At 31.8% G+C, this 13,871-nt stretch overlaps 1 pseudogene; it reads left to right on the top strand.

Annotated features, from left to right (window-relative positions):
- The first annotated feature begins 3,227 nt into the window (after positions 1–3,227).
- Positions 3,228–9,798, top strand: LOC112529621 (annotated as a pseudogene).
- The last annotated feature ends 4,073 nt before the right edge of the window (positions 9,799–13,871 follow it).

Genomic DNA, 13,871 nt, shown 5'->3' on the forward strand with positions numbered 1-13,871 from the left:
AATTGATGGACGGTGGGGATTCTTTGTTATAAAAATAGTTCCTATACATAGTGGATGGAGGTTCAAATGAGAACACATTCATTTAACGAGAGAGCGAGAACACTCTTATCACATGTGATAATACACATGAGGGGACCTTGCCTTGCGAATTAGGTCGTGACAAAATTCGTTTGTGTCTATGATTTATTATTACATGTGATGGTCTTGATATATTATAGTATCACATCAAGAACACTCTTATCGAATGTGATAATACATGTAGTGGTGTAAGGATGACTTGGCCCGCAACCTAGATTGCGCCAAAAGTCATTTTCGTCTCTGATTTATTATCACATGTGTATCATTATGTAATAGAATAATAATATCACATGTGATTGTATATAATAAAAGGATATTCTCACATTCTTATAAAATGAATGTATTCTCGTTTAAACCATTCCCCATATAAACATATATATATATATATATATATAGAGAGAGAGAGAGAGAGAGAGAGTTAAGCTCATATGAGAACAACAAACAAATAAAAAAAGAACATGGTCGAATTACATGTGATTTTAGACAAAAATTACCTGTAAAATCACATTTGATTCACACGAATTTGATTGCGACCTCCGTTCGTGGTTGTATCGTGATTGCATGTAAAATGCATAATATATTAAAATATGAATATGTACAAGAACGATAAACCACATATAAAACCAACCACCATAACACATTAAATCTTTCTTAAACATATATACTCAAAGTAAGTAACCCTTGGCACTGATTCATTACAAAGTTATCTCATTCTTTTAAAAGCTAACTTAAGTAAGAGACCATCCCTAATTGCACTTAATGTTAACTAGAAGGGTACTCGAGCAATGCAACGAGATACATCTTAATTTTAATGTTCTATTTTATTATTTGTCTCTGTCGATATTATAATACGATTTTATGTGTTTTTAAGAAAGAAATAATGATTTTATTTTTAAATAAAATATAAATTTGAAGATATCATAAATATTTAAAAAAATATATATGAATGTTAATATTAAATCAACTATTTAAAAGTTCTCATTTTTTATGTAATTTCTTTATTTTTTTTATAATTTAATTTAAGTTCAATGATAAAATAATTTAATTTTGGTTTAATATTATAAATTTTATAAGAATAATAATTAAGTATTCTGTTAAAATTTAATGATTATCCTAATTATATTTTAGAATTTTTATATTTAAAATGAGATGATTATCCTATATTTGATTATGTTTATCTACAGTTAGTTACACGAATTCAGATATGAATCTTTAATAAGTTGTACTTACACACAATCTACTTGCAATCGTGAGTTTTAAATAATATACATTAATAAACAATACTTCACGTATAAAAAGTGGTTTTTAAGAGTTTTGTCAAATGCATTATAATATAGTATAGATTAGTTTATGACTTTTAAGGGCTAAGGGACAATAGCCACTCTTCTAGCTATTTGTACCTAGCTAACAACCTTCAACAACCAATATTCATACAACAGATCCTAAATCAAGTGAGCTGATTATTAATTAGTTTTACCAATTGATTATAAAATTATTCCTTAACTCTAAACCCTAACCCTAATTTCATGTAATTTTCTTTAGCCAACGTAACTCACATATCTTAACTTTCTAGATTGCATGTAACCCAAAGATAAAAGATCATTAAAATTAACTCTAAACCCTTACCCTAGTGCTAACCCTATCACTTAACCTTAATCGTTAAACCGTAACATTAATTGGTAAAATTTAACTCTAATAAATCTTCAATCTTATCGATCAATATTCTAACTCTTGATGATATAACCCTAAGCCTCCGACTTAGATAACCACATATTAACTTTAATTAACGTAAAATCAAATGTATTTGAATCGAGAATTCTCTATATTCTTGAGTTGTTTCAAATTAAAGACTCACCTGCCATTTTAGAAAGCGACTTCACTACCAATTGACTTGGTTATAGCTTTCAAAATATTTCTTTTACTTTTTGAATAAAAGAATGCTCATTTCATCTATGAAATAACCCTCCCTAACAAAAAAAAAATCAATCTATAAAGACAAATTAATTTACAAAGACAGTTTTTATTCATTCAGGACTTAATGAAAAATCAACCAAACAATCTCTTAAATTTATTCCATATATATATATATATATAGACTTGGGATCATGTGAGACCAATGTTTTTTCGTGAGACCCGTAAGACCAATTCTCAACCGTTGGATTAGATTTACAGCCGTCAGATCCGAACATTCATAAACGCCACAAGACTTGTTAATAATTACAAAATTGCCACCTTGTAAGTTTTAACCATTAGATCGTTATCATATAAAGTTGATCAATGAACATGAATTGGTCTTATACGGGTCTCACGAAAAACATTTGGTCTCATGTGAACCCAACCCTATATATATATATATATATATATATATATATATATACCACAAGGTATGGGTGAATTATATTTGAAGCGGTATACAAAATAATTATTGTACTATAAAATAATAATACGATTGTGAAATAAAATTTTATTGTACTTACAAGTTATCATTAAGAAGTCGTTTCAATTTCAACGATTTATAACCTTTAACCTAACCTTACGTCACCACATATTAACTTTAATTAATATAAGATCAAATGTGTTTGAATTGAGAACTCAATAAATTTGAGTTGTTTCAAATTAGAGAACTAACCTACCATTTCAGAAAACGACTTCACTACCAACTTGGTTTTCACCAACTCATCGGTGATGTTTTAGGTATGGAGTGTTATCAATGATTTGTAGTTTTCAGTATTGAACTTTATCCATGTTCAGTGTGTTTTGGATAATAGAGTTTATCCATGTTTTTAGTATTTGAATAATAAACTTTATTTACATTTTGGGTAATTATTGGGTTTTGGTTTTCATGATAAAATGGGTGTTTTGATCAACGAGTTTTCATCATGAAAATGTTGATAATTTTTAGAAAAGATGTTGATTTTATATTAAATATATTTCATTTGAGAAATTGTGATTTAGATAATCCTTTCGATTTTGCCATTTTATATTAAAGATGAAATCACTAGGCATTAAACCTAACACTTTATCTTTGTCGCCATATCCACAAATCCTTGTTGGGGAATGATATTAACGACACTGTAACAAATTGAGTGCTTGTTAAATGTACGAAGAAAATTTAGCTATTCAGAGACGTTTTTCATATTTTGGAGATAATGACTGTTATTAGGTTTTATTATCACCCATCCCTCATCTATACTTTGTGTAAGAGTGTTTAACAATTGTTGTTAAATCTTGGATAATCATTATAGGTAATCAAGTGTTGACCTTTAGAAAGAAATTTATTATTTATTTGATGTATTATAAAACTTTTAAATAACTCTTTTTTCAAAATTTAGGAGAGTTATATGGACAGTTATTTTGTAATTAACTAAAATAATAATATAAACACTTATTTTAAAACAGAGGAGGTAATTAATGTTCAAATATCTAAAATAAAAATGTAATTCTTTTTTAAGATTTCAACCTTAAATTTGGTTGTTAAAAATAAAAGTAATAAAAGTATAGGGTATTCGGTAAAATGTTTTTAGAGAATTTTTTATACCGGTAGTTTACTTTTAGTTTTTTTTTTCTTTTTTTATTAACCTGAGTATCCAACCTATGTGAGCCGATTAATCTCAGAGCGACCACCAAAACGTTTTGCAGATAGCACGGACTCATCGCATTTGAACCTCCATAGCTACAAAAGGATTTTTATTCCTCCTTGAATTTGAATCTGTAACCTCCTGGGATTTGAAACGGTGACTTGATACTTTCAGTTTTAGAGAGCACTATAAACAATTATCGAAGCACACACATAATCATTATATAAATATATATGCTCTTAAAGCTTCAACACCTTATCATTATATACATGCTCTTGAAGCTTCAACATGTGATCATTATAATAAGGCTTCCATGCACATAAAATCTTCACATTGAATTCACAAACAAACACCTAAGAGAATTGAGGATGAGGCTCAAAGTTTTGATCATTGGGGGTACTGGATACATAGGGAAAAGGCTAGTGAAGGCCAGTCTCTAACAAGGCCATGACACATATGTTCTCCAACGATCAGATATCGTGGTTGATGTTGAGAAAGTCCAGATACTGCTGTCCTTCAAGAAGCAGGGAGCTCGTCTTGTCATTGGTTCGTTTAACGATCATTGCAGCCTTGTCAAAGCCGTGAAGCAAGTAGATGTTGTGATATGTGCAATATCCGGTGTGCATATCCGTACCCATCAAGTCCTGCTTCAACTCAAACTTGTTGATGCCATCAAAAAGGCTGGAAATATTAAAAAATCTGGTTTTTCCGACGGCAAAATCCGTCGGAAAAACAACTTTCCGACGGATTTTGCCTCGGAAAAACCCCGCCGCTAAATGCATTTTCCGACGGAATTGCCGACGGATTTGTATTTTCCAACAAAAAAATCCGTCGGAAATCCGTCGTGCAATTTTATAATATGTTATTCAGTACCCGGGTTAATTAGAAATAATATGAAATGAGATTAGATTTACCGACGGAATTTCCGTCGGAAATCCGTATACACTTTTTCCATTTTCTTCCAAAATAATAACCAGTTTTTATTTCAAAAATAAAAATAACATTTTTCCGATGGATTTCCGACGAAAATTCCGTCAGTAATTATTATTTAAAACTTTTTTCTAATTTAAAATATGAAAATATTTTTTTATTTTTAATGGACGGAAAATATTTACCGACGGAATTTCCGTCGGAAAATCCGCCAGAATTTTTTTAAATAAAACTTATATCTAATTATTTACCGTCGGATTTTCCACTAAGATCCATTAAATTCCACCAAAACCCAATAATATAAATAAAAGTCCAATTGAACCGAATAAAGCCAACAGATCCATTAAATGTAACTGAACATACGACTACTCCGTTGATAATATTTAATAAAATAGTTTATAATAACTTAAACTTGGAAAAAATTAAAATTAAACCAATTTTTCTTTGAAATTTCCGACGGAATTTAATTTTTATTTTAAAAAAAATTAAATTCCGTCGGAAAATTTTAAAAGATAAAATGTTTACTTTTTATTTTTTTCCTAGCAAGATATATATATATAGAGAGAGGATTAAAATTTCCGACGGATTTCCGACGGAATTTAATTTTTATTTAAAAAAAATTAAATTCCGTCGGAAATTTCAAAGAAAAATTGGTTTTTTATTTTTTTCCTAACAAAATATATATAAAGGTTTAATTTCCGACGGATTTTCGACGGAATTTAATTTTTTTTAAATAAAAATTAAATTTCGTCGGAAATCCGTCGGAAAGTTTAAAAGAATTTTTTTCCTAACAAATATATATATATATATATAAAGGTTTAATTAGCGTTAATCGAAACAATTTCCGACGGATTTCTGACGGAATTCGATTTGTTTTTATTAAAAATTAAATTCCGACAGAAATTCGTCGGAAATTGTTTTTGATTAACGCTAATTAATTTATTTAAATAAATTAGGCAAATTTTGCGACGGATTTCCGACGGATTTGTGACGGTTTTGAATGAGAATAAAATTCGTCACAAATCTGTTGAAAAACCGTTTTAAATAATTTTAATTTTTTTTCTAAAAAATTTTAGTGGGGGATCTGTGGCGGATATGGATAAAAGTTGACTTTGTTTGACTTTTTTTGGGATCCATCGAGAATATTTCCGACGAAAATTCTGCCAGAAAAATCCGTCGGTAATACCCTTTTTTTTAGTAGTGAATCACTTCCTTTAAGGGGATTATAATTTGCCTGAAAACTTGCGTACAACAAACGTATGGATGAGTGGTTATATATATATATATATATATATATATATAGAGAGAGAGAGAGAGAGAGAGAGATGAGCGATTAAATGAAAACCACCTTAATTTGTAAAAACCGTATAAACCACCCTCATACGTCGATTTCATTGTTTAATCTTATGAAATTTTTTCATGAAATTGTTTAATCTTGTGAAATTGTTTTGTATAAAACTTTTTTTGATGAATTTGTTTTAATATATGGTTATGAAATTGTTTCATATAATATTTAATGAAATTTTAATAAAACTGTTTCATGTATTTTTCTAAAATTAAAATAATGAAGATGATAATATCCATGATTAACACCCTACACAACAAAAATGGTTAATCAACCTCGCATAATTACAAAAAAAAATGAACAAAATGAAAAATTATGATTGGTTGAATGAGGTTTTCACGGTTTTTACAAATTGAGTGGTTTTTATTTGAACCCTCCCCTATATATATATATATATATATATATATATATATGGGCATTTGGCTAATGATATTAATGGTATTTATCAGAGGTTTTTGCCATCGGAGTTTGGTATGGATCCAGCAAGAATGGCCGATGCAATGGAACCAGGACGAGTGGCCTTTGATGACAAAATGGTGGTAAGAAAAGCTATTGAAGATGCAGGTATCCCATTCATGTACGTATCTGCAAACTGCTTCGCTGGTTACTTTGTTGGAGGGTTGTGTCAACCTGGTAATTTTGCGTCTAAATTGCATGAAAAATACAATATACTTTGTTTTGATTTCTATATTGTGTACCATGCATATTTATAAAACCTTTTTTTCAATAAGGTATGATATCTCAAATATTTAAACAAACGAATAACCGGTTCAATTAAGGATTAACTTATTATCATGCTAATAATGTGATGTATAATTTAATATTATTGTCGATATGGTCAATTATGATATTAATTTTTTCCACAAAAATAGTTTTGGAATATTTTTTTTAGGAGTTTTTTTAACTCGATTCATTTAGGGGCTGTTTGGCAGTTGCTGAATGATTTAGTTCAGAATAGCTAAGAGGTTAGAATGGTTAAGTGGGTCAGAATGGTTAAGTGCTGAATGAAACAAAGTTGTTTGGTAATTGTTCTCTGAATGACAGCAAATTACCATTTTAACCCTCAAGAAATACAATCAATTCTAAACATTTTTTTATAAAAAAAAAGATGTTGTTCTTCATATCAATATCACAAATCCTCAAGAAATTGCAAAATGTCGGTAATCCAATCATCATTAACATTGTTACAAACATGAAATTAGCAATAAACACCATCAATTTCSAAAGAAAAATGCTAAATTCCCTAAACCAAACCCTAGACAGGAGAGGACGCAGCAGTGACGAGATGCAAACCCTAGACAGGAGAGGCGACGGCGACGAAGTGGCGACGTGAGGCTGTGGAAGGCGACGAGGCGACGGTGACGAAGCGGCGACGTGAGGCGGCGACGAGCGGCAGCGACGAGCGGCGGCGACGAGATGCAAACCCTATACAGGAGAGGACGAGGCGACCGGAGACGAGGTTGTAGCTTGAGTGGGATATATCGGGTACATATGGTTTGGTTTTGTATATGAGTTTGTAGCTTACAATTAACATAATATCTACAATTTCATGCATGATATCTTAGCATAATAAGCTCAATTTTGGCGACAAAAGCATTTGCAGCATAAATATCTACATTATCGACAACTGTAGAAATTTTGATAAAAAGGAAAATCAATTTTGGCAGATAATTAAGCTGATGTTACCAGTGAAGTATCTACATTTTGACAGCATAAGTATCGACATTATCGACAACTACAGCAGGGACAATACCCGAGTTCAAAACTGATCATCCACAAACCAAAGTTAAAACTTGGCATTTACCTTGGGGACTGATGGTATGAGCTTCATCCTACTATTACGGAACTCAACTCCTATTTTCTTGGTCGTGGTTTCAAAAATTCCATTTCTGACACCTCCCTCTTTATTTTACGCCATAAAAATGATCATATCTTGTTTTTATGTTGATGATATCATCATCATCGGATCAAATCTCACTCTTCTAAACCCTTTTTTTCTCAACTCCCCAATCATTTCTCACTTAAAGATTTTGGAACTCTTTCTTATTTTCTCGGTGTGGAAGTCTTACCTCACTCGCATGGCATTTTTCTTAGCCAACATAAATACATACAAGACCTCCTCACACGCACTCACATGGCAGCCGCCAAACCTGTTCCTACTCCTATACTTTCTCATCCTATTCTAACACTACATAATGGAACCCCTTTGGCCAACCCAATTGAATACAGGGCAATTGTAGGAAGTCCACAATACTTATCTCTAACCAGACTACATATTTCTTTTGTTGTGAATAGGTTATCTCAATACATGCACAAGCCGACTGAAGAACATTGGGCGGCTCTTAAACGACTCTTACGCTACCTAGTGGGCATATCTACACAAGGTCTACTACTATGTCATCATTCTCCCACTACTCTCCATGTCTTTACAGATGCTTTCTAGGCCGGTGATAAAGATGACTACATTTCAACGACCAACTACATTGTTTACGTGGGTCGAAATCCTATTTCTTGGAGTTCATGTAAGCAATGCACTCTTGCTCGTTCATCGACAGAGGCCGAATACTGAGTTGCTGCTGCAACTACGGCAGAGGTATTATGGCTCCCAAACCTACTTCATGAGCTAGGCCATATACCCATCGTAGCACCGGTAATATAATATGATAATATAGGAGCTACATATGTTGTCGCCAATCCTAAGTTTCACTCAAAAATGAAGCACCTAGCTCTTGACTTTCATTTTGGTCGTGAGAATGTCCAAAGTTGAAATTTTCATGTTTCATATATTTCTAACAAGGATCAACTAGCTGAGGCTCTTACTAAGCCACTTTTAAGAACATGGTTCCACGAACTAATGTCCAAGATTGGTCTCATTATTCGATCGTCCATTTTTGTGGGGGCATGATAGTGTTACTCACTCAATCCTACATTAATTAAATATTATCTCATGATCACTTGATTGTAAGTTAGGATTTAGTTTGGTAGGTAACGATTTACTCAAGATATATATATACACACACACCTACAAGTAATAATATAATTAAGTTTTTCCACCCAATCACATTCTTACTTCTATACTTGGTGTGCATTTTCGTAGCAATCAAATCTTGTTTCAGCTAAAACTTGTTGATACCATCAGAGAGCTAGGTTGGAAACGTTAAGAGTATACTCTTCAAGTTTAATCAATTTTGTAAAGCAATTTTAATTTGCCTAAAAATTGTTTTAAGAACATATTGATGAGTGGTAATATATATGAGCATGCATTTGGCTAACAATAATTATATTTATTAGAGGTTTTTACCATCTGAGTTTGGTATCGATCCAGCAAGAATGGGGGAAATAATGGAACCATGACAAATGAGCTTTGATGACAAAATGGTGGTGAGAAAAGCCATTGAAGATGCGAGAATCCCTTTCACCTATGTATCGGCAAAGTGTTTTGTTGGTTCCACCTGACCACGTTCTTCTTTCGAGTAAATTCGTTGTCTTGCTCAGAAACGCCAATGAGCATCTCTCAAAGTCCCACAACTTCCCTTTGCAAAAGAATGTTCGTCGGAGGCATCAAGTAGATTCTCTTGTTTAGAGTGTGGGGATCATCTATGGTTTTGATGGAATATTTTGCTATGACATCTTCATCAACAAATATTGCCGCAGAAAAAGTTTGGGATATATAGTTTGTGCATTGGTATTTGTTGATGAAGAAGACATAGCAAAATATGCCATCAAAACCATAAACAATCCCTCCACTCTAAATAAGACAATCCACTTGAGGCCTCCAGTGCAGATTCTTTAATTTCGCAAAGAAAAGTTATGGGACTTTGGGAGAAGCTCATCAACAAACAACTCAATGATTTATTGTACTCATAAATTATCATTAAGAAATCAGTTCCAATTTCAATGATTTATAACCCTTAACCTAACCTCACCTCACCATAAATTAACTTTAATTAATATAAAATCAAATGTGTCTGAACTGAAAACTCATTAAATTTGAGTTGTTTCAAATTAAAGACTAACATACCATTTCAGAAAACGACTTCACTACCAAATTGGTTTTTACTTTCTAAATATTTCTTATAACTTCTTGAATGAATGAACTTTTTGCATCTAAATTGGATGCTTTGTTTTGATTCCCAATTTATGTACCGTATATATTTTTAAACCACTTTTTTATATGTAAGATGTGATGTCAACCTATTGCTATCATGCGAATCATGTGACGTACAACTTAATATTTTGCCGATATGACCAATTATATTGTTAATTTTTTTATATAAAATTAGTTTAAGAATACATATTATTTTTATTATAATTGATAGAAGTTTTTTAACTTAATTCATTTACAATTTTTATTATAACTAAACTCTACTATTACCTGTGGAACACTACGAAATACAAAAATTGTCATGAAGTACCGCATTTCATTTAATTATATTAAATGCCAGATGGGTTTTTAATGGTTAATTATTATAAGAGAATAAAAAAGTTGTTAATTAATTTAAACGTTGTCTGTTTGCATCATCAAAGTATAAGATAAGTAGAGACGTCGGCCTCGTCATAGTATGAAAAACCTTGAGTTTGGAATGGGTTTAGATCACTAAACCACAACCAAGATCTGACAGAAATAATCGACCAAAGCTTCCTGTTGGCGAAGTAAGCGGCTAACCTAGTGGCGGTCAAGGCTGCCGGGAGGTGGGTTCTATGTGTGGATTTTAGATGTGGTGCGAGAGACGAGAAAGGGAACTTGCCAGCCACCTAGGTTGCCAATGAGGTTGATAACTACTTAAATAATTCGAAGGTAGCATCGAGTAAATAACATTTAGTCCAAAATATTTAATTTTGGACGAAGGTTTTTATAAATAATTTTATTAGATCTTCATATGATACTTTTGTTTCGTAAAAGATTGTATAAAGTAATTTAATTGTCAATGATTAAGTTATAAAATGGGTTCATGCATGTCTTTTTATAAAAGTGTTGGTCTTTGAAAAAGTATTAATATCCCCTTGAGGTATTAAGTTTGCTAAATTCTTAGTTTAGCATCTCGATGACTATCAAAGCACTAGATTTTTCCTTTTGGAATGTGGTTGGACTTTTAACGACAATAAATTACTTGTAAGCTAAGATGAGACTGTCTAAAATTATTATAAAGGCTAACTGTTGAGTCTAGTGAGCCATTAGCGTCACTAGATTCTTAAGTGACCTGATCGAGTAAGAGCTCGTAATAGTTAAAAAGGGTCATAAACCTAAAGAGTAGTTTGATTAAAGTACTTAGACAAGTCATTATGATCTATGTAGGTGCAAGTTTGAAGGGATTAAAGAAGCTTGTACACCCAGGTGAGTTCATTGGATTTGTAAAACAGAGATGCATGCATAGTATGCAATATGTGGCAAAGTTTTATAGTCAAATTATATGTTTTACAGTATTTTGCAGTTACATGCTTTATATTTGATAGTTTTGAAAAGTGAGATATTTGCTTTTATTATATATGTGCCGGATTTTTTTGACAGAATAGCATAGTGTTATAATTTGGTTGTGGCTTGAGGAGATAGCCCATAAAAACGTGACAATCTTTGTGTAGTATTAATTTGGCCGTAGCTTGGGAAGATAGCCCCTAAAAATGCGGTAGCCTTTATGTAGTATTGATTTGGTCGTAGCTTGGCGAGATAGCCCCTATAGATGAGGTAGCCTTCGTGTAGGCAAATGGCGTGGTGAGATAGCACCTATATGCTTGTTTTAAGAAAATTATATATTGCAAGTTGTATGTTTGTCACTTCATATCTCAATAGTTTACAACATATTTTCAGTTACTTATGTTTGTTAAGCATGTAAAGAAAACCATGAACTCGCTAGGCGAAAGTTGACTTTTTGTGATTCATCTCTCAGGAGGCGCTGTAACGGGTAGCTCGAGAAGGAAAAAAGAAGATTTAAGAAGACCTAAAAGCCGCTGCAAGTATGTAGAGTGTTGATGTTAATTGTTTTAAAGTTTTCTTGTAGGTTGATGAGCCTATGTTAAGACTTCCACTATTTTTGAGTTTTAGGTGTGAATCTTTTATGATTTATGTTATAGTGTCTAGATGTCATAACCCTGGATTTTAGTGTGTAACAAGGTACAATCCACGTGTCATGCAGAGAGTGGTTTGAGGGTACTACTTGTCAAAGCAAAACAGTCTTTGGCCACTCATGAGCAGTGGAGTTGGTGGACATGTGAGGAATAGTAAAGCAGATCGTACTATACAACAAGTCAGATTGAAGCATGGGGAATTGACTTGTGCAAGTGAGGATAAGACAAAAGCTTGACGCAAGATTCTAAATCAGCTAGGGAGAGGTCGTCGATGTAGATGTCGTTGATCTCTTGAGTAAAGCTTCAATTTCTTCAAATAGGTTGTTATCACTGAATGTCGCTTCAGATCGTCAACGTCTCTATCTTTATCTTCAGCTAGTTCTTCAACATCGTTGAAGTTTCATTTAATGTAAGTCTTGTCTTGGGAAAAACTTAAGTCCTAAAACATATTTAACTACTCATCAATCACTGAATACACTCAGATGTTGGTGTGCTTTTGGATAGAACTTAATACATGAATTAACAGTAAGTACTTAGGGTCATCATTGAATCATTTATAGGGGTTAGGATCAACAGGGATCCCATGTATTACACTGATGAACTCGTTAGGAGTTGGACAACGAATTAAATGCACGAGAAGAATTTAGCTATTCGGGAACGTTTTCCGTATTTTGGAGATAATGATTGTTATTGGGTTTTATTATCACCCGTCCCTAATCTATACTTTGTGTAAGAGTGTTTAATAATTGTTGTTAAATCTTAGATTATCATTATACTAATCAAGTGTTGATCTTTAGATAGTAATTTGTTATTTATTTGATGTATTACAATACTTTTAAATTAGTCGTTTTTTTTTTCAAAATTTGGGAGTGTTACATAGACACTTATTTTCTGACTAACTAAAATAATAATATAAACATTTATTTTAAAACAGAGGAGTAATTAATGTTCAAATATCTAAAATAAAAATGCAATTATTTTTAAAAACTTTTAGTTCTTAAAAATAAAAGTATAAGGGTATTCGTTGAAATGTTTTTAGGGAATTTTTTATACCGATAGTTTCTTTTTTCTGTTTTAGAGATCATTATAAACAATTATTGAGGCATACCTAATCATTATATATATATATGGCCTAATCAATGAGAACTAAATAGTTTGTGGTAACTGTGAGGTCCAATCTCAACCATAAATCAACGTATAAATTAGGAAATTAATAATTATGGTAGTTAGAGTTAAAATTTTTAAAAAACTCTTCTTTCCTCTCTCCTCTCTCATCTCTCCGACCTCCAAACTTCGGCCTCCGGTGAAATCGGTATCACAGTATATCAAAATGGGTATCATATTGTGTATCTTTGTTTTTAAGGTTTAAGTTGTTATCATAGTTGGTATCACAATGATATAACAATATATCACAATGGGTATCACATTGTGTATCTTTGTGATTACTTGGTACCTGCTGGATTAATGTTCACCGGAGGCCGGAGATTGGAGGTCGGAGAGAGGAGAGAGTAGTTTTTTAAAAATACCTAAAATGCTTTATAATGATAATTTTAAATCAAACTACCATAATTATTAATTTTCTAATTTATCCGTTGATTTGTGGTTGAGATTGGATCTCACAATTACCACAAACTAATCAGTTATCCCTTGAATAGGCTCATATATATATATATATATATATATATATATATGGGGAAGATCAAATGTTAACCAACAATTTTATGTTAACTTTGAAAACCATGACAACCAATCAAATTCCATTCTTCTTGTAGGTTTATGTCATGTTCACATTTTAATTACAAGGGTATTTCAGTAAATTGATTTGATATGTAACTCCCAAACAATTAATGGGGAGTTACAAATCATCAAATCCCAAA

The sequence above is a fragment of the Cynara cardunculus genome (genome assembly GCF_001531365.2).
Source record: "Cynara cardunculus var. scolymus isolate 2C chromosome LG 16, CcrdV1, whole genome shotgun sequence".
Lineage (NCBI taxonomy): Eukaryota > Viridiplantae > Streptophyta > Magnoliopsida > Asterales > Asteraceae > Cynara > Cynara cardunculus.